This window comes from Cibotium barometz, chromosome 58, assembly GCF_041138505.1.
Source record: "Cibotium barometz isolate CiBa-2024 chromosome 58, ASM4113850v1, whole genome shotgun sequence".
Classification (NCBI taxonomy): domain Eukaryota; kingdom Viridiplantae; phylum Streptophyta; class Polypodiopsida; order Cyatheales; family Cibotiaceae; genus Cibotium; species Cibotium barometz.
This window is the reverse complement of record NC_141103.1, coordinates 8,196,137-8,221,014: the sequence shown is the minus strand read 5'-3', so window position 1 is coordinate 8,221,014 and position 24,878 is coordinate 8,196,137. Positions and strand designations below refer to the sequence as shown.

General features: G+C 39.9%; 1 long non-coding RNA gene across 1 annotated transcript in view; it reads left to right on the top strand.

Annotated features, from left to right (window-relative positions):
* Positions 1 to 4,555: 4,555 nt before the first annotated feature.
* The window catches only part of LOC147605858 (uncharacterized), a 35,193-nt gene continuing 14,870 nt past the window's right edge, over positions 4,556 to 24,878 (top strand). Inside the window, exon 1 of the long non-coding RNA XR_015265011.1 lies at positions 4,556 to 4,709. This is a non-coding gene — a long non-coding RNA (uncharacterized LOC147605858). The remainder of the gene's footprint in view (positions 4,710 to 24,878) is intronic.

The following is a 24,878-nucleotide window of genomic DNA, read 5'->3' as shown; positions in this document are numbered from 1 at the left end:
TCTTTTGCGAGCTCCTTCCATTGTTTTAAGAGACGTTCTTGCAAGAGCATCTCTGAGGTCAGTGGTCAAAAATATTTTTTAAGTTTGCTCCCATTGACGTAACCCTCCATTTGTATGCCCTCAATTGTCTCAATTCTAACTGACCCCTAAGGTGTAATTTCAGACACTCGAAAGGGTCCTAGGCCTCTGTACTTGAGTTTCTTTTTTGTTACAGGTATATATTTTATCTTATTTTTTATGAATTAATAATTGTGTAAAATATGTTTAGTTTAATTTGTGCAAGGATCCGGTTTAATGGAAGATGCAAATGGGCACGAGATTAATGTGTAGGTGTAAATGTGCACATAGTCATTTTATGTAATAAGGCCCACTAGCAATTTTAATTGGGCAAGGTTTATTTTTGATGAGATGCTTTAAAAGCATAAGGTTCAATTTTGTAAATAGCCCAAATTTGGAAAAGCTATGTTATTTATGGCTCCAAGGGCTAAATTTATTAATAAAATACCACGTGTGGGAGTAGAGCCATACACGTCGGGAGGGAGATTGCACCCAGTTTGCTTTTCTTCTTTGTGTGGTACTCTCTATCATAACTTTTGATGATGTTGCTATTTTATTTGATAGTGTTTAATTTTTCCTTGTTTAATAATAAAAAGTCACATTAATTGATTTTTGATTTAATTTCAAGTCTTCATTTTAATAATCGATGTATATTTATGAGGATTTAATTATTTCTTCAAGATGTACAAAAAGGATCCCCGTAAGAGTGGTATCAGAGCGTGGGTGTACATTCTTGAAGAAAATTAAATCATTAAAGGGTAAAAGGGAAAAAACTTAGAAGAAACTAAAGGGTAAAAGAGAGAGAACATAGAAGACCTTTGGACCAAAGATTGAATGGTTATAGGATTTATATAGACCCTTGGATGGAGATTCGAATCAATGGGTAAGAATTAATGTCACCATTCTTGCAAATACCACTACTGTGTTGTTATGTGTGAGAGAAAACCAAGTATGGTTTCACAAAAGTGGTTTTGGAGAATCTGATTTTGGTTTTGAGATCTTTCTTTATAGATGTGAAGACCAAGGCATGAGTAGCAGCCAGGAGAAAAATTGTATATTGGAAGGTTTGAAAAATTTCAGCTTTTGAATATTAGTTATATCTTGCTAAATTGTAAAGCGTTGCAGACAAAAACTTCAAGTTATTTTTTAAAATTTAATTTTCTCTACTCAGATGGCCGTATGGCAGCCCTACGTAGATGCAATTCGAGAAAGGAAGGGGGGCGTTGATTAGCTGTGTAGCGCTAATGTAACTTAATCTTTACTTAAGCTTTTAATCTGCTGACCTGAATTAAGCCTTGAGAATAAAGCTTTAATACAACGAGTCTTATATATATATATATATAGCTTCTCTTTGCGGCGGGGGAAGCGAAAATTATTATTACTTTTATTAAAAAAAATTGCTCGCTGCGCGAATCTGAGTATGTATTGGAGAAACCTTGATTAAAGCTTTTTTTTATAAAAGTAATAATAATTTTCGCTTCCCCCTCAATTGCTGGCCGCAAAGAGAAGCTATATATATATATATATATATATATCTATCCATTTCTCCCTTGCGCTATTTTGTTTTCAATGCCGCGCAATTAATGTTAACCAAAGTAAAAGCTTGGTAAAACTTGTAAATTTAGCTTATAAGATTATTAAAATTATTAACACGTGGACCAAACGATAGTAAGTTTTTTTAAATAAAGCTTTAATAAGCTTTATAAAACACGCTTGATGCGGAAACCCTACAAGCAAGACTCTCTACGAGCATGAGGTGGGCCCGGGAAGTGTAGAAGAGGTGAATTGTTTGTGTCCTTTGCTTTTAACTCGAGTGCTTTTGATTTGGGTTCAGCTCGCTCTGAGAGAGCACTGTTTTAGTCATAATTGATGTTGTGGGTAATGAGTCTAATGAAGCCATAGTTTGAGTAGAGAAGTGCAAAATTGAAAATGAAATCTTGTTAACAAAGTCCATCCCAGATCAATGGATCTTTTCATTCACTAGAGTGGCATGCTGCAAGGTTGGCCACCCAGCCTGCAAACTTCTCAGAGTGTCACTTGGGAGGAGTACAAAAAGAGACATTTTTGAACAGAATTGTACCTGAGGGAAGCAGTGCCCCTTCGAGGCTTACACTTGAAGGCCCTATAAGGTTAAATAAGCTTGAAGCTTATAAAGCTATGAGCCTTCAAAGGATTATATGTGTGTGTGTGTGTGTGTGTGTGTGTGTATACATATACATATGTATATGTATATATATATATATATATATACATATACATATATATATATATACATATATATATATATCCTCAATTGTGGACCGATAACCGTCGGTGCATGAATATGAAGAGGCTCAGTTAAAATTAAAGGTTAATATTTAAATATACATGAGGACTCCATGTTCCTTACACACGAGTTACTTATAACCTTTAGTAGAGTAACCTTGAAAACTAAAATTAAAGCTTTTAATAACTTTAATTATCCTTTTAAAAAGTTTAGAGAAAACTCAAATGAAACCTAGGAAAGGCTTAAGCTACAAAGATTTTAATACCAATATAAACCTAGGGTAATATAAGAATTAAATTTTCGTAACACCAAAAACTTTGTAAGTTTTTATTAATAAAGCTTACTTGATTGAAAGCTTTATTAAGCTTTTAATAATAAAGCTTGATAAACTTATATATAACAAGCCATATATATATATATATATCTCTCTCCACATTTCGCGGTGGCTTGTTATTGACCTGAAGCCTTTGATTGAAAGTGGAAGTGTTTCCGAGGCTTGCACAAGAAACAGAAGAGACCTTAAATTTTCTTTGTTCCAGCCTAATCATTTTTGTGATGCAGAGAATACAATATTTTAAGACTATCAACATTAAAAGTGCAAATCGTTGAGAGTTTTCATATTTTTGTGATATTTGAACACCACTTTTATTGTTTATTCTCAACTCATCACATCTTGAGGTAATTTTTCTTATCTGTGATTATTAATTGCATCAGATATATCTATATTTGTTTATCTAACATTTTACCATGTAGATGTGCTTCCCCAACATCATGTGAGTATATATTCAACCCATTCATTAATTGCTTTGTGTGTTTAAAATTGACACTAATTAATTCGAGATGTATGAATCTTGGAACTACATTTAAATTGTTTGGCACCATATATCATTTCTTTTTTAGAATGATTCCATCACTCCCAAGTAAGTTCCCCTATTTTTCATAATTAAAATATCGCATATACTCACGATATTTGTGACCTTTTAATGATGTATTTTGTAGCAAAGTTGTTCGACATTTGTAAGTAAGTTCCTATCCTTCATAGCTTAGGAAATAATTCTTCAAATATTTCTAAATAAGTTTTATCTTTCAGACGGTGACTCAAACATCTTTCAAGTAAGTTTCTTACACACCTATTCTTACAATAGTGATCATACTTAAGGATTTTTTAAAAAGTCATTGTGCGTAGGATATGTATGGAATTATAATCCGTTCGCATTCTTTTATATTTTTCTCAATGTAAAGTATCATTTCAATTGAAAAAATATATAAAGGTACGATTCTCTACTGAATTTCGTGTCTATTATTTAAATTTATGATAACTTCAAAAGTAAAATTAACATTTAATCATCTAGTCTTGTTTCATCTTCTTTCGATTTATAATTACTAGTATCCTTGAATGTCAAAATTCTTTGACAGATAATTTCAATGACACCAACAATGGAGGTATGTATACATATTCACCTTACTCGTAAACCTTACCTTAAGATTAGTTCGATTTCAATCATATAAATGAAACTTCCAGATAGAGAAAAATTGTGTCGGAATATAAGTTTCAAAGGGAGCTGACCACTCCGCCTCAAACTTTTATTCTGAAGGAAGTGATGTATGAGATTAATCTAATGGTATGGGACATCAGATTGGTTTCATATACTTACTCCAGACACATTTATGTCTTCTATCTTTCTACCATCCTATGTGTGTATGTACAACGTGCCTATGTGGTATGGGACACATAGACTCGTCTTACATACATTCATTTGATTGGTTCACTGCATATGCATTGTTTTAGTAGATCTAGTCTTCCACACCGATCATGAAGCCATCCTCTCATGTGCTTGTACTAATGTATATCGGGGACACCCATATATGACATGCTTTTGTGACTCATTGTTTGTTTCAGTTGGTTTGTATGGAGGGGTGATTCCCTGGGTACTTACACCTGGCAAACATGTGTATGGATGTTATTGATTATTTGTGGGTTGTCTATATCTCTGGGCATGCAATGTGGATAGCGTCTGAGTAACGAGTAGTGCGATGATACCAATTGAGGTGTCACATTGCATGAGATGTGCGAGGGTATCGATTGAGTTGTCGTATAGCTGATGGATTGAGAGGTTGTGTGAAGATGATGATCATCTTTGTTTTGTATATGTTATCTTGATTTGATAATCAGTGTGATAATCATCAACTTTGGTATCGCACGAGTTTTCTTGATTTGGGATTCCATGTCCATGAGAACCTTTGAGCTATGCCTTTGTGCCTCTGAGCCATGTTCAGACCTCTGAGTTTACCTTGCAGGTTATGACATCAACAATCTTGTTCTCTTAGCATTTTTTCTTACGCAATTGAGGACAATTGCTTTCCCAAATGGGAGGACTGTTTACAGGTATATATTTTTATCATATTTTTTATGAATTAATAATTATGCAAAATATGTTTAATTTAATTTGTGTAGGATTCGGTTTAATGGAATATGCAAATGGACACGAGAGGTGTAAATGTGCACATAGTCATTTTATGTAATAAGGCCCACTAGCAATTTTAATTGGGTAAGGTTTATTTTTTATGAGATGCTTTAAAAGCATTGGACTAAGGTTCAATTTTGTAAATAGCTCAATCTTGGAAAAGCTATGCTATTTATAGCTCCCTAAATTTATTAATATGATTTAAATACCACGTGTGGGAGTGGAACCACACTCGTTGGGGGGGGGAGATTGCACCCAGTCTGCTTCAAGGCTTTGGCTTCTACCCATTTAGTGAAATAGTCCGTGGCCCCACGATTACATATCCGGCTTGTGATGGATGTGCCACTGGACTAATAGATCCAACAAAATCAATCCCCCATTTCTCGAAAGGTTGTCTTTCAATAACAGGGGTGATCGGCATACTATTCATTTGTTGTGGGATAGTAAATTGATGACATTCCTCGCACCTTTTGACAAAATCTATGGCATCCCCGAACAATGTAGGCCACCATAGTCCTGCTTGAAGTACCTTGCAAGCCGTAAACACTCCAGCTAAATGTCCTCCAGCTATCCTTGAATGAGCTTCATCTAATATCGTGTGATGAACTCATCTTCTCTCCCGCGTCTTCTTAGGACATTGTCCTTACCTAGCTTATATAGTTCTCTTGCATTTAATTGATTAGGTGTAGCAAGCTTGATAGCCACCACATTTTATCTTTGTTCAAGGGTGTTTCTTGTAGAAAACCATAAGCTAGATAATCGGATATCTCCTCGCTCCATTCTAGCACCATGTCCAGTTTGAACAAACAAGCATCAAGGAGGTCATCATCATCAAGACCAATTGTTGGTTCCCCATTTGGAATTCTTGACATGTGATCGGCCAACACATGCTGTGTCCCCTTTCTTACCATAACTGTAAAGTCGAATTCCAATAGTAATGGCAATCAGCGCGTGATTCTTCTCGTGTGCAAGGCTTGTTCACTAGATATAATAAGGCCTGATGGTCCACACGAAGAACATGAATTTGTTGGCCAATAGGTAATGTCGATACTTCTTAACTGTATAATTCATGGCCAACCCTTCTCACTCTGTGGTAGTGTAATTCACCTCTACATCATTCAATTGACGACTAGCAAAGCAGACTGGATAGTCCAATTTGAACTCACTAGGCTGTCCTAGAACGCATCTAATAGCAAAGTTCGATGCATCGATATGCACATGAAATATAAGGTTCTAATTGGGTGGCCTTAGAATTGGTGCACTCGCCAATGACTGCTTCAATCGATTATATGCTTCCTGGCATTCCTCAATCCATTCAAAGACAATGAGTAGCTTGTACAATGGCTTAGCGATTTCAGCATAGAAGATTATGAAGCGGTGATAATACCCAATGTGGCCCATAAATCTTTGCACACCTTTGTAATTAGTGGGTGGTAGCAGTTTCAAGATCAACTTGACCTTGCTGTGTCATCCATGGATATACCATTCTTAGAGACAATATGTCCCAATATCACACCGTGTTTGACCCAAAATTGGCACTTTAAAGGATTTAGGGATATACGATATAATTGACATCGCTAAAACACCTTCCTTAAGCAAGCCAGATAGTCTGCCCATTGAGAGTGTGCACACAAATCATCAATGAATACCTCCAACCACTTCTGCAAAAAGTAGTGTTTGAAGGTTGTGCACATCAATCGTCGGAATGTTGTTGCTGGGGCATTGGTGAGACCGAAAGGCATGACTTTGTATGCAAATGTCCCCCACATTGTATTGAAAGTTGTCTTATGCTGGTCTTCTAGTGCTATAGACACTTGATTGTAGCTTGAAAAATCCATCCAAGAAGCTATAAGCTTCTTCACCAGCCACTCTCTCCAAAATATGTTTTGTATAGGGCAATGGATAATGGTCTTTCCTAGTAGCTTTGTTGACCTTTTTAAGATCGACACATACCCTAAGTTTCTTATTCTTTTTTAGCACTATTACGATTGGTGACAAAACAACCAATCCATATATTCTGTCTCATAGATAAAATCTGCAACCAATGAGTTTATCGATTTCCTCCTTTACAATTGCCGCATATTTAGGATTCATCTGGTATGATTTTTGCATGGTTGGTCTCGATACCACCTTGGGTGGTACACTGTTCATCTCCTTGTAGTTCCAGGCGAAACAATCCTTAAACTCCTTAAGGAGAGTAACAAGCTCATTTTCTTCAACCGAAGTCAAGTCCTTAGTGATATAAATAGGTTTGGCTTCCTCCCTTGGTCCCGCAATATCAGCTTCCTTAACTTCAGTTGGGCCATCGTATGATGTGGACAACCCATCTTCCTTAACCCTTTTTGCCCGTCAGTTGGACTAGTTTCCGTTCACTAACAGTGTAGGTTTTGAAGTGGTCTGGTACTAAAAGCAAGTCTAGTTTACCCTCATTCTCACTTTTTTCTTTAGCCATAACTTTCCTGGCCTCTCGCTCAGCTTCTGCCAAAGCTTTGTTCATTTTCGACGCCCAGCTTTCGTAAGCTTGGGCGTTTCTGGTTCTTGAAGGATGACTTCCTCATGTTTTCCTTCAAGTGATATCTTACTCAATTTCTCACCTCGATCCCTAGAAAACTCATCGTGTACCTTAGTGGCTTCGAGGTATCTCAGCCACTGGGCATCCGTGGGTCTTCTTCTCGTAGTAGGGCATTTCGTCGAGCAATATATCGTTTCTGCTTTCGCCATCTTCTAAGACGTTGGGCGTTGGTCTGGCTTTGTGATCTAGTCCCTTCTATGCTAGAGTCCTCCTCTTCTCATTCCTCATCATCAATGGTTTGCCAATTGACCATACAGACAGAGGTAGTGGGAATAGTTCCAGATTCCACATATTGGGTTCCTCGGGGTTGCATCACATCTATGGTAGCTAGCACATGCATCCAATTTTCATTGAAATTCGGAGGAGGAAGTGATGCATACATTTCCGTTTCCTCTTCCTCTTTGGAATTTTCCACCGTGGGTTGGCATATTTGTACGGATGTGACCGAATCATTATCGAACAGTTGCCCTTCCATGGGGTGTGCTCGCCACGTTCTCAGATCTATCTTTAAAATTTGCGAATCCCTATGCACATACATATGATCTAATGCCCAATCGTGCACCAATTTGGATTCCCTCATGAGTCTGGTTGGTGCAGAAAGTCCATTACTACAAATGTATGATGGTAGAGAAACGTAAAGAGTTTGGGTCTCACATTCTCCAAAAGCCTAATGGACCTTGAAGATGTTTCTTATCTCCCTTGGATTTCAAGTTTCTTTAGCAGATTCTTCACTCTATGTGAAGAAAACAGATCATGCCATTTTAGATCTGCTCTTTTTAGATCGGATTTTCCCTAGTTTTCCAAACATTATTTTGTGATGATGCTAACCCCCGCCCCACCATCCCCAGGATAGCCAGTGCATGTGGTACCATTTTAGGATGAATTGGGATTGTAGAATTAGTGTCATCACTTTCGTAATAACGCCCCAATTGATTAACCGGTATCTTGACAACTTTGGTTGTTTTTTCTCTTGTGTGTTTTAAGGTTCTTTCTACTAGAAGTGATAGAACATCCTCTGTAGTGTCGGCTGGCCTTAGTCCGCTTTCTACCCATTCCTTTGTTGAGAAACACGGTGCCAAAGAGCACAAGGAAAATATGGAGTGAGTGTGAGAAGCCACATCACCTAGTGAGAATTATCCCACATGCAAGAGAAAGACTAAGTTGTACTCTCCTCATATAAAAGGAGGACATTTGAAGCATTGGATAATACAAGCACAACATCTCAAGTCTTTTTATGAGTACAAGTTTCCATCTTGTAACCTAACTGAACTTGAGTCTAAACTTAATTAGCACACACTCATCACAATGAGTCTCTTTCATTTCTATCCACCTTAGATTAGTATTGTCATTAGAGTAAGATTAGTGTGTGATTAGATAGCTGCCTTGTCCATAGGCTAGCCTAGATCCATATCACTCAACATGGTATCAGAGCCATGGTGGCCAAGTCTATGGTAGGATTAATCCTTCTTTGATTTAAGGTTGGTTCTTCAACATTAGGGATCATTGTTAGCCTCATTTAGGAGAAGGAGATTAGCAACCATTTAGAATTAGCAAGTTGTAGGTCTGTATTGTTGTTTCCCTAAGCTCCCCATTAATTTATCCGAGTTAGAGAGATTTAGTGTGTTTTGCTTTTACTCCTTGTATGAGCATTGAGAGGGTTGGGTTGATTTTATGTGAGAAAGACAAGCAAAGAAGCTTAGTGCAGCCTGCATTCAGCAACACAAAGGCCATTTTGCCACCATTGGAATAAAGCCACTATGAAGAGCAACGAGCCTACAAGTATCATCGTAGCATAGGAGTAGTACATAGAGGAGAAGAAGTTCCTTCTCTAGACGCACAAATTTAGGCATAGTTGAAAGAAGGGCTCGTTGCATACAAAGTGAGATAGCCAGTAGCAAGAGCTCGGGTAGCAAATATTGAGCAAAACAAAAAATGTTAGAGGCGATGCCCTCCTACATCTTTGGATACAGCTTCTAAGTTTGTTGGTGAATTGGGGTTTAGGTCATACAATAATAACAACTGAATTGAGGGTATCATCAGGCCCGAAGATGACAGTGTTCCAGAGCATGGTGTTATTGTCTTGTGGGGCTCCTTTGTGATGCCTGCGGCGGCGGGGCGGGAGGGTCGTGCTGCAAGCTTAACATCTCGCATCATCAGATGCTTGGGAGAGGGTGTTGACATGGCTCTTTGCCTGCAAGAAGAGAGCAACTGAAATAGCAGTGATGAGCAGCACCCACGTCGCTGAAGTAGCACAGCACCACAAAAGAAGGAGATAAGATATCTTTTTTTTTTCATTGGCTTTTTTAAAAAAAGTAAACAGAAAAAGGAAAAAAAAGGAGAGAAAAGAAACAAAAAAAAAGGGGTAAGGCTGTGTTTGTATGGGCTTATTTATTTGAAGTATTTTTTTAATAAAAATGTGTGAGGATGGCATTCACCAAAATGATGGGAGTTTTGCTCCAAAATGACGTATGTAAAAACCATTGTAAAAGCGGCCAACATGAGCACACGAGAGTGAGTTTGAAAATGAAGAGCAAATTTCTTGTAAAAATCTCGCAACCAAATGAGTATGCAAGTGCATGTGTGGATAAACAAAGCAAGAGTGCATTTACATCAAATGTAAACATAATCAAGCATCAACAAAGAAACAAAGATGCTACCAACCACTACCCATTTTTTAAACAAAAAAATTCTTGTAAGAAAATTCTACTCCCTACAAAAAGTGCCTGTATCTAGCCTCTGGGACCGATGATGTACCCAAGCTAGAAATTCATCCCTCACCTAAGAGCCAAAGTAGCATTAAGGGCATGAAGTGCCAAAGTAGCACATAGGCCGCCAAAGTTGCTCATAGCACATAGGGGAATGTAGAAAGTAAAAAGTCAAACAAGACTTTGTAACCGACATCCAACCACCTTGAGTAGCCCAAAGTTTTGGCACCAAGGGGGAGTGTTGAGAAACATGGTGCCAAAGAGCACAAGGAAAATATGGAGTGAGTGTGAGAAGCCACATCACCTAGTGATGAGAATTATCCCACATGCAAGAGAAAGGCTAAGTTGTACTCTCCTCATATAAAAGGAGGACATTTGAAGCATTGGAATACAAGCACAGCATCTTAAGTTTTTTTATGAGTACAAGTTTCCATCTTGTAACCTAACCGAACTTGAGTGTAAACTTAATTAGCACACACACTCATCATAACGAGTTTCATTTGGGAGGGTCAAGATTCTAGAGCAGTGCATGGTTCCCTAACCATTTCTCGACCCATTTCTGGTGGCCATATTCTAGAGATCCGTCCTTGTGCTACATTAAGATCAATGGTTGGATCCACCCTTGGTATTTGAGGAATTGCTCCCCCCTACCTAGACCTCTTCCTCTTCCTATGTTGGCTCTTCTAGGCATCTCCGGTCTATGGGATGGTCCAGCTACTTCATTCTGGAATGGCTCATCTCATTAGCCACCTCTGTACACCTTTGCAGAATTAAGAGTTCCATGTCCTATAGGAACGTGGGATGATTGATCATCTGCTCGATGTCCTTTTTGGTGTACAAGCGGTCTTCCACTTCACTTGCTGCTCTTGGTAGATTATCTAGGGTTACAAACCCTTCCTCCGCTCTGGGCTCTTCATTAATGGGTTCTAAGTTTTGAGTTTCTCCCTCACTTTTACACATGACTATGTCCGGCTCTTTACCCCCCCGTGATTGGAGTAAGTTTACACTTCCCATCTCCTTTTGCTCGGCTCTCGCCCTTCAAGTATCGAGCTCTTGTTTCTTTAAGCTCAACTCTTGTAGAGCTGTCGTTCTACCTCAATCCTTTTCAGATCCAACTCTACTTCCTCTGAGGTTGGGAAGAATACTTGACCAATCCTGGCCACACTTTCCATGTCCCTTCTCATTCGGGGGGGTGCTAGTGTTTGACAGCCTCAAATTTGAAGTTTGGGTAGGTACTTCTTGCCTTGGACCAAGTCTAGTGCTGGTTGACGGACCCATGCTTGCAGATTGTGCCTCTTTATCATTGCTAGTTTGGAGACCAAAAAGTCCCCGAGCTATATCAATGATATCGCTGGATCTGGTAGGAGAGGGTGGTTTCTCCTCTTCCCCAAACCCAAAGTATCGCAACCCTTCTTCCATGGATTCTTCACTACTAGTTTCAATGGTGGTCAGATTCCTTAAGACACTCAATTGAGTGGCCTGAACCCACACCCTTTTGATAGGAAGATCCAGGGTGATTTGATGCACTATCGTCTGGAGTGAGGTCGTCTCTGATGAGCTTTCTAGACCTCAAGTGCATGTGAATATGATTTGATAAGCTATTTTGTGTCCTAATACATATCCAGGCTATAATGGTAACTTTTCCACATGCGTCTCCACATCACATACATTGTAAGTAGCGCAGACCTTATAACGACTTTTTTTTGGGATGGAGACCCATGTGTGACTAGTGCATTCTCATTTGTAGGTAGTAGGTGTGGGTATAGGAGACCGGTGTGTGTGTAGAGGACACCCTTCTATACTTGTTTGGTGACCCCTCCTTTAAAGACAGATATCCCCAACTCACTGCAGTGTCTTCTACGATCTTGGCATATGCTCACTCATCCAAGATATTATCTAATTAGATACACGCACACACACACACAAAAAGAATTATATTGATTTCCTTAATAGATGCAAAATGTGAACCATAAGAATTATGTGACCCATGCGTAATAAGTAATAGAGTTTTTGGATGGTCTATCTGTAGCAAGGTGTGCAAGAATGCACCCATGTGTAGGGAGTAGAGAGCCAAGCAATTGACACCTAGATGTGGGTAGAAGAGACCAATGCATAAGTATAAATGAAGACCCATATAAATATATGATTACTACGAGGATCTGTGCCATAAATACATGGATATAGGAATAGATTGGCTATATACTATGATTGTTCCATGGATCGTCGTTGCTATGGTTAGAGGAGTCTACGTTAATATCAAGTGGGTCTTTGCAATTCTAACATGGGTCTTTCCTATGCTTATATGGGTCTCCTACTGATTATATGGGTCTCCATTTTGGTTAGATGGGTCTTTACTATTCTTATATGGGTCTTTACCTGGATTTGGAATATGATTGTTCCATGGAACTCCATTTGTCCATGATTACACGAGTCTCTAATATGATTATGGCATAGACCTCCATTCCTCCGGTCTCATGATATAGAGACTTTATTTGTGTGGTGACCAGTTTGTTGAGATGGGTCTTCGTTATTCTAACATGAGACTTTGCCAAGATGACATTGGCCTCTACTGTTCTAACACAGTTCATTTCTATGTCTACATGGGTTTCTTTTATTCTAACATGGGTATTTGCTATCTTTACATGGGTCTCCTTTAGGATTACATGGGTCTCTACTATGGTTAGATGGGACTTTGGTATTGTTATATGGGTCTCTACTACTCTATTGTGGAGCTTTCCTATGTTTACATGGGTTTTCGTAGTTCTAACCTGGGTCTTTGCAGTTCTAACCTGGGTCTTTGCGGTGTTTGCATGGGACTCCATTTGTCCATGGAACAATCACAATAGTGACCAATCTATTCATATATCCATGTATTCCCTTCACGAGTGTGCGCAGGTCGATCGGGAGATATCGAACATCTCGATTTTTTCAAGTTTGTTTGTATTTGAGTTGTGAAACTAGGAGCTACCTTAGCTTAGATTACACCAAACTATACATTTAGAGAGAATGTCAACCTATTTATACTTGAAGGACAAAAAAAAGAGCTACATAATGCTTAACAACATTGTATCCTTTTAACACTAGCTTCTCCACCTAATAAGGGCTTCTACTCCTTGACAGGCCTAAAAAGGCGTAGTGTAAGTTGTAATGTTGTAAAGCCTTAACTTATAAAGGGTATATAAGGGTCTCAAAGTACCCTTACATTGCCATTATCTATATCCTCACATGGATTAAAACATAACCTTGCGTCCAAGCACTACGTTAGCTCTCACCCAAGAAGGCATGTCTTAAAAGGATTAGCCTTATAAACCCAAAATTTTAAACCCTAAAACCCTAAAACCCTAAAACCCTAAAACCCTAAATCCTAAATCCTAAATCCTAAACCCTAAACCCTAAACCCTAAATCATAAAGCCTAAACCCCAAACCCTAAACCTTAGACTCTAAACCCTAAATCCTTACATTGCACTAAACCCCAAATGCTCAACCCTAAATCCTAAACCCTAAATTGTAAATCCTAAATCCTTACAAACCCTTACATTTCCATCTATACCCTCACATAGATTTAAACATAACCTCGCATCCAAGCACTTCGTTAGCTCTCACCCAAGGCATGTATTGAATGAACTTTTAATTAGTCTTAGAGAACCCTTAAAAACCGTTACATTTCCATCTACATCCCCACATAGATTAAAACATAACCTTGCATTCAAGCACTACATTAGCTCTCACGCAAGGCATGTAATGAATAACCTTTCAATTAGTCTTAAAGACTTACATACCCTTACATGTCCATTGATACCCAACATTATCTCTCACCCAAGGCATGTACTAAATAACCTTTCAATTAGTCTTAAAGACTTACATACCCTTACATGTCCATCGATACCCAACGTTAGCTCTCACCCAAGGCATGTACTAAATAACCTTTCAAATGGTCTTAGCCTTGCTGTTGGATTGTCTATGTGAAGAGCTTTCAAGAAATTGCCCCATCATTGGTGATTGTTACACTGCGACCCCGCCCTGTAGACTGCAAAATCTTGTCCATTCCTTTTGGCCCAAAGGTGGTTTTCACCAAATCTGCAACACCAAATCTCCAATGGCCATGGCACTAAAAAAATATGACATCCATGCACACTCTCCATTCTCCATTGTCGCTTCATCTTTTAGCAGCTCCTGGAAGTGAGTGTGTGTGTGAAAGCTTCTGTAAAGGTACATACATATAAGGGTTGTTGGTTCATGGGGTGAACAGAATGCAAGTTTGTTTGTATCCAAGCGTTGCATTAGCTCTCACCCAAGGCATGTACCAAATAATCTTTGAATTAGTCTTAGAGCACCCTTACATACCCTTAGTCTACATGAAGAGCTTTTAGGATAGTTGCCCCATCGTTTGGGGACTGTTACACTTTGACCTCGCACTGTAGACTGCAAAATCTTGTCCATTCCTTTTAGCCTAAGGGTGGTTTCCACCAAAGCTCCTTGACACCACCTTGAACATTTCTATAATCATACATCCAAGCTGCTTAGCCCCCACAGGTGGACCAATGTGTGAATAGGAGGGACCCATGCACATGTAGTGGAACCTATGTGCAAAAGACACCAAAATGTGTCTAAAGCACATGCATGTGTATGTAGTGGCATGTAGAGTGGAGACCCATGTGTAGATAGGAGACAACCCCAATGGAGACCAATTATAAGTACTAGGGTGTTTGCCTAGGTAATGGCCCTATTGTACATAATGGAGACCCAAATGTAAGTAGTCGATACCCATGTCTAGTTATGGAGAGCCTTATGTACATAGTGGAGACCTTGGGCGCATAAGTCGCTTGTAGATACTTGAACTTGGGTGTCCCTCTCATATGTATGGGTTTCCATTACATATATATGGGTCACCTCCACTATATATGTATGGGTCACCTTCACTACATATGTAGTAGAGACCACCATATATACATATAAAGGCTTACCAGGTCACAAAAAGGACTTTTTGTTGAAACATTAGTGTATTTTTGGGTAGTAGTAGTGTAGACACATAGTTAGGTAGCAGAGACCCATAGTTTGGTAGGAGAGACCCATATTTGGGTAGTAGCGATATTGCATGTGGTGTAGACACATAGTTAGGTAGTAGAGACACATAGTTAGGTAGTAGAGACACATAGTTAAGTAGTAGCGATATTGCGGTGTAGACACATAGTTAGGTAGTAGAGACCCATAAATGGGTAGCAGAGATGCATGTAAGTAGTGTCGGCACATAGTTAAGTAATAGAGACCCATAAATGGTTAGGAGAGACCCATAGATAGGTAAAGACAGATGAATTATAAGTAGTGTAGACCCATGTGTAAGTAGTGGAGATCCATGGGTGTGTTGCAACATTCACACTATTATGCACCATCCTGGGTCATAGGTGGGTTGTGTATAGTGGAGGTGAGTCATTCCCACTACTTATTTAATGGCTCTGTCCTACACATGGGTCTCTGTGCTATCCCACAAATGCATGACACTACACACACACGGGTCTGTAGAGATGGTGGTGTCGAAGTGTGCTTAGTACATGACCTCGATGGTGAATTCTAATGCAAAATTTGATAGGTTGAGCTCTTTGTTTAAGTAGAAAAGATAAAGAATACGGCTATGCATGACGCTCAGATGTACGATTGTAGATGTTCAAGATGCTATCAAGAAGTTGGTGAGTGAATAAAAGGGAGGAGAAGCCATGCTATTTATCATTGTGTCTTAAGCTCAGTGACACTTTCTTTCATCTACTATAGACACATGGGTCTCCAATACCGACATTTGGGCTATAGACATAGGAATCTTGATCTCATTTATGTACACATAGGTCTACTACCCCATTGGGGATTTACTAGGCAGCACATACTCAATCCACACATGGGTCTACACTACCCACACCTAGATATGCTAGGAGATATTCACAACACATGCATCTGCAATCCACTAATGGGGTCACCATGTCCAATATTGGTGGGGACTTTAGACCCATGTGCAAATAGCTACCATGGGCATCCATTATCTTCTCGGTCCCCATTGCGTCCAATGGTGATATGTCTTGGAACTTCTATAGGCCTTTGATACACAGGATTGATATACGAAAATGGATCCTGATAAAAAATTAATATATGCAAATGGATCCTGATAAAAAATTATCAGTGCATGTTAAGAATAATAGCAGAAATGTAATGATCCAATCAGGAACAATAAAGAAAGAAAGGGAGAATGAAGTAGTGAATTTTACAGAATCATTGGGGATCCATGTGTAAGTAGTGGTGTAAGTAGTGGAGACCCAAAAGGCTGCAAGCCGTACGAAAAATACATTGCACACACTGAGACTAGGTTCAATGGGTCTCCAATTGTCTCCACCCATCATATGCTTATTCTTGTTGCCCACGGGCATCTAATACCTACACATGGGTCGACTTAGTTCTGTGTGGTGCCCACGAGTAGGGAACACCCATGTGGACATCTAATATGCTTACCAGGGGCATCTAATACCTACACATGGGTCAACTTAGTTCTGGTGGTGCCCACGAGTAGAGAACACCCATGTGGACATGCTTCCTTACCACATAGTTACATAGTCTCCACTAGTCATAGAATGGTATACACTACCCACACATGGATCTCAACTAGTTGTAATGGGGATCTCCACTACCATACATGGGTCTCGACTAGTTGTAAATGGATCTCCACTATGGGTCTTGACTAGTAATAATGACTCTCCACTAGCCACACATGGGTGTTGATGAAAGGGGAGAGGAGCCCCATAGTCTCCAGTCATGGCCACTACTTAAAATTGGTCTCTACTACCTACACATGTAGGTAGTAGTAGAGAGCCATTTATAGGGGGAAGAGACAAATGTGTGGGTAGAGGAGACCAATGTGTGGGTAGACGAGAGCCACGCATATGTAGGGGAGAGTCTACTTTAAGCACAATGTTACTATGTCTCCAGTATACATACATGGAGTGGTAAGGAAGCATGTCCATTCTATCCAAAAGAATCCATATCCAGGCTATATTGGTAACTTTGCCACATGGGTCTCAGATGCATGAGTTGTGGATATCTCCTAGCATATCCATGTATGGGTAGTGTAGACCCATGTGTGGATTGGGTATGTGCGTAGGAAATCCCCAATGGCATAGTAGAGACCTATGTGTATATATTAAAGATCAAGACCTATGTAGAGACCCATGTGTTGAGATATCGAAGTCACTGGTTGTGACATTTGAGAGTACTACAGTACCGCTGCAGAAAATACAGCATTTGTGCAAAAAAAACCAGAGTGCAGTTTCTGGTAAAATTGTGTGTTTGGCAAGATGTCAAATGATGGGATAACTCAGATTGTGGCTGAGAAGCTTGACAAGAATAACTTCCATGCTTGGAGGTTCAGGTTGACAAATTTCCTGATGGGAAAAGGCTATTGGGACTACATAGAAGGTGAGCATGAAGAGGCACCGGAGATACCGGATATAAATCCGACTGCTGCTGCAGATGTGAAAGAGTTTAAAGACTGGAACCAAGGAGCCAGGAAGGTTATGTATTAGCTCTCCATTAGTATACAAGACACCATGATTGGGCACATTCAGGATGCCAAGTCCCCCAAGGAGGCGTGGGACACCTTGGTAAAGCTCTATGAAACTAATACCAAGGCATGTAAGATACAGTTGAAGAATGAACTTCATACTGTGGAGAAAAAGAGCATGTCTGTGAATGACTATGCACTGAAGATAAAGGGTATTGTGGAATCCCTTGCATCTATTGGTGTGTCAGTAGATGATGATGACAAGATGGAAGTCTGTCTACGTGGTCTCGGGCCACAATACAAGGCGTTCAAGACGTCTATTCAGACTCGGGAAAACATTCCCAACTTTACAGATTTGGTGTCTATGCTGATTATCGAAGAGAAGAACTTGGGTGAAGACCAACAGTCTTCACAAAGTAAAAACAGTTCAGAGCAACAGGCCTTCTACACGAGTTCAGGAAGAGGACGAGGTAGAGGAGGCCGTGGACGTGGTCAAGGAGGTGGCCGAACAGGTAATCAGAATTATGGCCAGCAGCAGCAGCAACAACAACAGTCCCAGAATCAACAACAACAACAACACGTAGGTGGAAGAGGCAAATTCAGAGGCAAGGGGAGTCAAAGAGGCCGCGGAAATTGGCAAAGGCAATATAATGATACACGTGAATGCTATTATTGTGGTAAGCCTGGACATGTGCAGGTAGAATGTTATAAGAAGCAAGCTGACATGCAAAATGGGAAAGTGCAGCAAAACAACTATGCATCCTCAAGCAGAAATAATGAGGATAATGAAAAGTTGTTTGTTATGCAACATGTTGTGAATGCCATGTCTGAAAATGTTGATGCAGCACAAAAAGATAATGTATGGTATGTGGATTCAGGCGCTTCGAACCACATGACGAGTCATGGGGAGTGGTTCAAGGAGATGAAAAACCCGAAAAGACCAGGTTTTGTGGAAACAGGGGATGACACTGCTCATCCAATTGCCCACGTTGGAGATGTGCCATTGTCTATGCAGGATGGCAAAGTGAAGTACCTTGCAGATGTACTTCATGTACCAAATATAACAAAGAATCTGGTTTCAGTTGGCCAGATGATTGAGCAGGGTTTGCAGGTTAGGTTTAACCCTGATGGGTGTTATGTTGAAGATTTTAAAGACAAGTGCAGGTTGGTTGCAAAAGGCAACAGAGTGGGCAGAATGTTTACGTTGGATGTAGACATGCCTAAAATGAGTGCTGCGATGTTTGCAAATGGTTTAGGAATTGTTGCAGACATAGACATATGGCATAAAAGAATTGGACATGTGAATGTGCAGAGATTGAAGTCTATGCAGACAAAAGGAATTGTGACAGGGCTGCCAAAATTTAAAGTGGAAGGTATGCATAAAATCTGTGAAGCATGCCAATTTGGGAAGTAAACAAAGCATGTGTTTCCACGTAACAGATATGTGAGCAGGAATGCACTAGATGTTGTGCATTCAGATGTATGGGGTCCTACGAAGACCATATCTATGGGAGGCTGCAGGTATTATGTGACTTTTATTGATGACCACACAAGGAAAGTGTGGGTATATTTCATGAAAGAGAAGAGTGAGGTGTTCACTCACTTTCAGAATTTCAGAGTTTTGGTTGAAAAGCAAACAGGGAAATATGTCAAGTGCCTAAGGTCAGATGGAGGGGGAGAGTACTTCTCCAATGAGTTCTCTGAATTCTTGAAGAAGAATGGTATTCGGAGACAGTTTACATGCAGATACACTCCGCAGCAAAATGGAGTTGCTGAGCGGAAAAACAGGCACATTGCTGAGATTGCACGAGCATTGATGGAAGAGAAGAATATGCCGCATTGCTATTGGGCTGAGGCTGTTTCTATAGTAGTATACATCATGAACAGGACTCTAATTGCAGCCATACATGATGTAACTCCAGAGGAGAGGTTTACTGACAGAAAACCAGATTTGTCTCATCTGAAAGTCTTTGGATGCATTGCATATGTGCATGTGCCAGATGAGCTGAGAACTAAGCTGGATCCGAAAGCTGAAAAATGTGTGTTTATTGGATATTCCCTTGAGCAAAAGGGATACAGGTGTTATAACCCTGCTACACGTGAGTTGAGGGTAAGCAGGGATGTCGTTTTTGATGAGATGAGCAGCTGGTATGCTGCTGAAAAAGAAGCTATTGGGGCTGATGTGAGTGGAAGTGTGGTTGCACAGAATGCAGGTCAGCAATCACAATCTTTGAGTGGACCAGGAGAGTCCTCATCTAGTGATAGACCATGGAGTGGCAGGCTGCATCATAATACCAGTCCTGCAAATGTGATTAGTACATCACGTAAAAGAAAAGAGAAAGTGGTTGAGCCCCTTGGTATGCCTGACATTTCTGCAGGGCATTCTCATGTTGATGGAGAGTCTAGTGGCTCAGATATGAGCCTTGATGAGGAGCTTGGGATCCCAGCTATGAGAACACCTGGTGTAAAGAAGGCTATGGAAGCCATGAATGAGAAGCTGCGAAGATCTGGGAGAGTGAGAAATCCTGTGCAGAGATTTACCTATGATGGTTATGTGGCACATCACTATGCATATATGGCAAAGGTTGTGCAGGTTGTTGAGCCCACATGCATTGATGAGGCTGTTGGAAATGTGTGTTGGGAGAAAGCTATGGATGAGGAGATGGATGCACTATATGGAAATGAAACTTGGGATTTAGTGCAATTGCCTGAAGGCAAGAAAGCCATTGGATGCAAGTGGGTGTACAAAGTTAAACATAACAGTGATGGAAGCATAAACAGATACAAGGCTAGATTGGTAGCCAAAGGATATGCGCAGACATATGGGATTGATTATGAGGAAACATTCAGCCCAGTTGCCAAGATGGCAACGGTGAGAGTTGTGATAGCAATGGCTGCATCAAAGCAATGGTCTTTACATCAGATGGATGTAAAGAATGCATTCTTGCATGGGGATTTGCAAGAAGAGGTGTATATGTTGCAGCCACCTGGTTATGAGGATGTGGGTCACCCTGAGCATGTTTGCAGGTTGAAGAAAGCCTTGTATGGCTTAAAACAAGCACCAAGAGCATGATCTGACAAGATTTCTGAATATCTTGTCACTATTGGCTTTCATGTAGCCAATGCAGATTTCTCGCTGTATGTGAGACATGGTAATAGAGGAGTTGTGCTTGTTGTCATCTATGTAGATGACTTGATCATTACGGGGGACCACGATGCAGAGATCTTTGATGTAAAGGTCTTGCTTAAACAGAAGTTCGAGATGAAGGATCTGGGGGAGCTCAGATATTTCTTGGGCATTGAGGTGATTAGGTCACCCTTGTGTAAGTACTCGGAACCATGTGTACGTATGGGAGGCCCATGTGTGTGTTACCAAACAAGTATACATGGGTGTCCTCTAGTGGCTTTCCATTACTATCTAGCAATAACTACCACATCTAATGGGTCTGGATTACCATGTAATGGGTGTGTACTACCATCATGTGATGGTAGTAACATGAAATGGATTGAATGCATCTAGATAAGAAATGGATTGAATGCATCTTGTTATAACATGAAATGGATTGAATGCATCTTGTTATAACAAACTTGAATGCATCTTGTTATAACAAGCTTGATTTGTTGGCTATGGGCATTCTTGTTATTAAACTCCCATGCACTCTGTGTCTACTCCTATGTGATGATATAGAGAGAAGTATTTGCATGGTGTGGGAGACAATCCCTTATTTCTTTTCTATGGACTTTGCAAAGGCAAAGGCTTTAAAATAACACTCTCTAAAATATGTCCTATCGGTATATGGCTCCACCTCTATCTAATTTTTATTCACAATCTTGTTATGTCTCTGTCGTCCTACCATTTAATGGGCCTATGCTATCATCTACTTGGTCTAAACTTATATCTAATGGGTCTCCACTATTACACAAAAGTTGAGGCATACCAATAGGACATATCCTAGAGAATTATGTATTGATGGTAATGCACATCAATACATAATAGTCAGATAGAATATGGGCCTTGGTTGTATCATCTAGTGCATCTCCAAAAGCATCTAATGGGCCTTGATTACCTTCAATAAGTGTCAACTTGTGTGTAATACATCTACACTATCATCTCATGGGTTTCTTATGATAGTTAATGGAATTGCACTACCTTCTAAAAGGGATCGACAACCTCCTATCCCCTTTGCACCTAGCTAGGTATGCAAAGCCTTATGTGTAGAGACTCATGATGTTGAAAACTATAGACAAAGATAAGGCAATAGGCCCTAGGAATGGGAAGGTTCATGCAAGAATCACATTAGAGACTCTCGTAATCAAGGACAAATGGAATTCCATGGAAAAATAATATTCCACATAGGCAGTAGAGACCCATATAAGAATACCAAAGACCTATCTAACCATAGTGGTTAGAGGAGTCTACGCTAAAAGTGGGTCTCTGCGGTTCTAACATGAGTCTTTGTTTGCTATGCTTACATGGGTCTTGTCAATGATTATATGGGTCTTTGTTGCTATGCTTACATGGGTCTTGTCAATGAGTACTTGGATTTGAAATATATTTGTAACATGGAACTCCATTTGTCCATGATTACACGAGTCTCTAATATGATTATGGCATAAACCTCTATTCCTCTCTTGAGGAGAGATTTTATAATTACACAAGTGATAGACCTCCATTCCTCGTGTCTCGTAGTAGAGAGACTTTATTTGTGTGATGACCAATTTGTTGAGATAGGTCTTCGTTATTCTAACATGAGACTTTGCCAAGATGACACGGGCCTCTATTGTTCTAACACGAGTCTTTGCTATGTTTGTATGATGCCAGTTTGTTGAGATGGGTCTTCATTATTCTAACATGAGACTTTGCCAAGATGAATTGGGTCTCTACTGTTTTGACACGAGTCTTTGTTATGGTTACATGGGTCTCTTTTATTCTAACATGGGTGTTTGTTGTCTTTACATGGTTCTCCTTCAGAATTACATGGGTCTCTACTATGGTTAGATTTATCTTTAGTATTGATACATGGGTCTCTACTACTCTAACGTGGGGCTTTTCTATGTTTACATGGGTTTTTGCAGTTCTAACATGGGTCTCTGCTATGCTTGCATGGGTCTCCTCTAGGATTACATGGGCATCCACTATGGTTAGATTGCCCTTTACTATTCTTACATAGGTCTCTAATGATTGTTGCATGGATCTCCATTCGTCCATGATTACACAGCCCCATAGTCTCCACTAGTCATGTCCACTACTTATAATGGGTCTCCACTTGCTGCACAATGGTGTTCACTAATTATTGTGTATCTCCTATACCCGCACATGCGTCTCTTTGTTGGCTCACAAATGAGTCTCTATTACTTACATGTGTGGATACCATGTGACTATGTCTCCAGTATACATACGTGGAGAACTGATAAAGAAGCATGTCCACTTTATCCAAAAGAATACGCTAATATCAAGTGGGTCTTTGCAATTCTAACATTGGTCTTTGCTATGCTTATATGGGTCTCGTTAATGATTATATGGGTCTCCATTGTGGTTAGATGGGTCTTTAGTATTCTTATATGGGTCTCGTTAATGATTATATGGGTCTCCATTGTGGTTAGATGGGTCTTTAGTATTCTTATATGGGTCTTTACCTGGATTTGGAATATGATTATGTTCCATGGAACTCCATTTGTCCATGATTACACGAGTCTCTAATATGATTATGGCATAAACCTCCATTCCTCCGGTCTCGTGATAGAGAGACTTTATTTGTGTGATGACCAGTTTGTTGAGATGGATCTTCGTTATTCTAACATGAGAGTTTGCCAAGATGAAATGGGCCTCTACTATTCTAACACGAGTCTTTGCTATGTTTGTATGATGTTTGATGGGTCTTTATTATTCTAACATGAGACTTTGCTATGTTTGTATGATGACCAGTTTGTTGAGATGGATCTTCGTTATTCTAACATGAGAGTTTGCCAAGATGAAATGGGCCTCTACTATTCTAACACGAGTCTTTGCTATGTTTGTATGATGTTTGATGGGTCTTTATTATTCTAACATGAGACTTTGCCAAGATGACATTGGCCTCTGCTGTTCTAACACGAGTTCATTTGTATGTCTACATGGGTTTCTTTTATTCTAACATGGGTATTTGCTATCTTTACATGGGTCTCCTTAAGGATTATATGGGTCTCTATTATGGTTAGATGGGTCTTTGTTATTGTTATATGGGTCTCTACTACTCTATTATGGAGCTTTCCTATGTTCACATGGGTTTTTGCAGTTCTAACCTAGGTCTTTGCGGTGTTTGCATGGGTCTCCTCTAGAATTATAAAGACCCAGTTGATAATAGCGTACACTCCTCTAACCATAGTGGCGATCCATGGAACAATCACAATAGAGACCAATCTATTCCTATATCCATGTATTTATGGCGCACATCCTCGTAGTAATCATACGAGAGAGCCATGTAATCATGGAAAACATCCATGTATTCCTGTGATGATGGCAGAGACGCATGTAAACACATTAAAGACCCTAGGGAGGTCAACCATGTGAGCAACTGTAACATTTTGATCTCATGTAACCATAGTGGTTCCCCTCCTTGGGGTCTTTAATGTGTTTGCATGGGTCTTCGCTATGCTTATATGGGTCTTTGCTATGCTTATATGGGTCTTTGTTAATGATTATATGGGTCTCCATTATGGTTAGATGGGTCTTTAGTATTCTTATATGGGTCTTTACCTGGATTTGAAATATGATTGTTCCATGGAACTCCATTTGTCCATGATTACATGAGTCTCTAATATGATTATGGCATAAACCTCTATTCCTCCGGTCTCGTGATAGAGAGACTTTATGTTACCATATTATAGTAGTGATGTGTGTGAACACACTTAGGACCGCCGGGGCACTTTTTCCCTCACTAGGAGGTTTTTTCCCCCGTGCATTGTATATACGCCCATTATCTTCTAGGGCTTGTCATCTTTCATTTTTTGGCACTCATAATACACTACTGTGTTGTGCTCAAGCTTCCTCATCTTCTTGAAGTTGTGTGTGCATTCCTGCAACCCTAATTCCAACAATTGGTATCAGAGCAGGCTTCCTCCTCCCGGGCAGCATCACCGGCACCTGCCGCTTCATCTCCTCCGATTGCGACGAGGTTTCACGAGCGTCTGCAGGTTAGTATATGCTTTGGGTGAGCCCGTAGGGCTCGGTCATTTCAGAATTTTGATCTGAGGTCATTTCGCCCTCCGTTTTTGCATTCCAAGTACTGCGCAGGC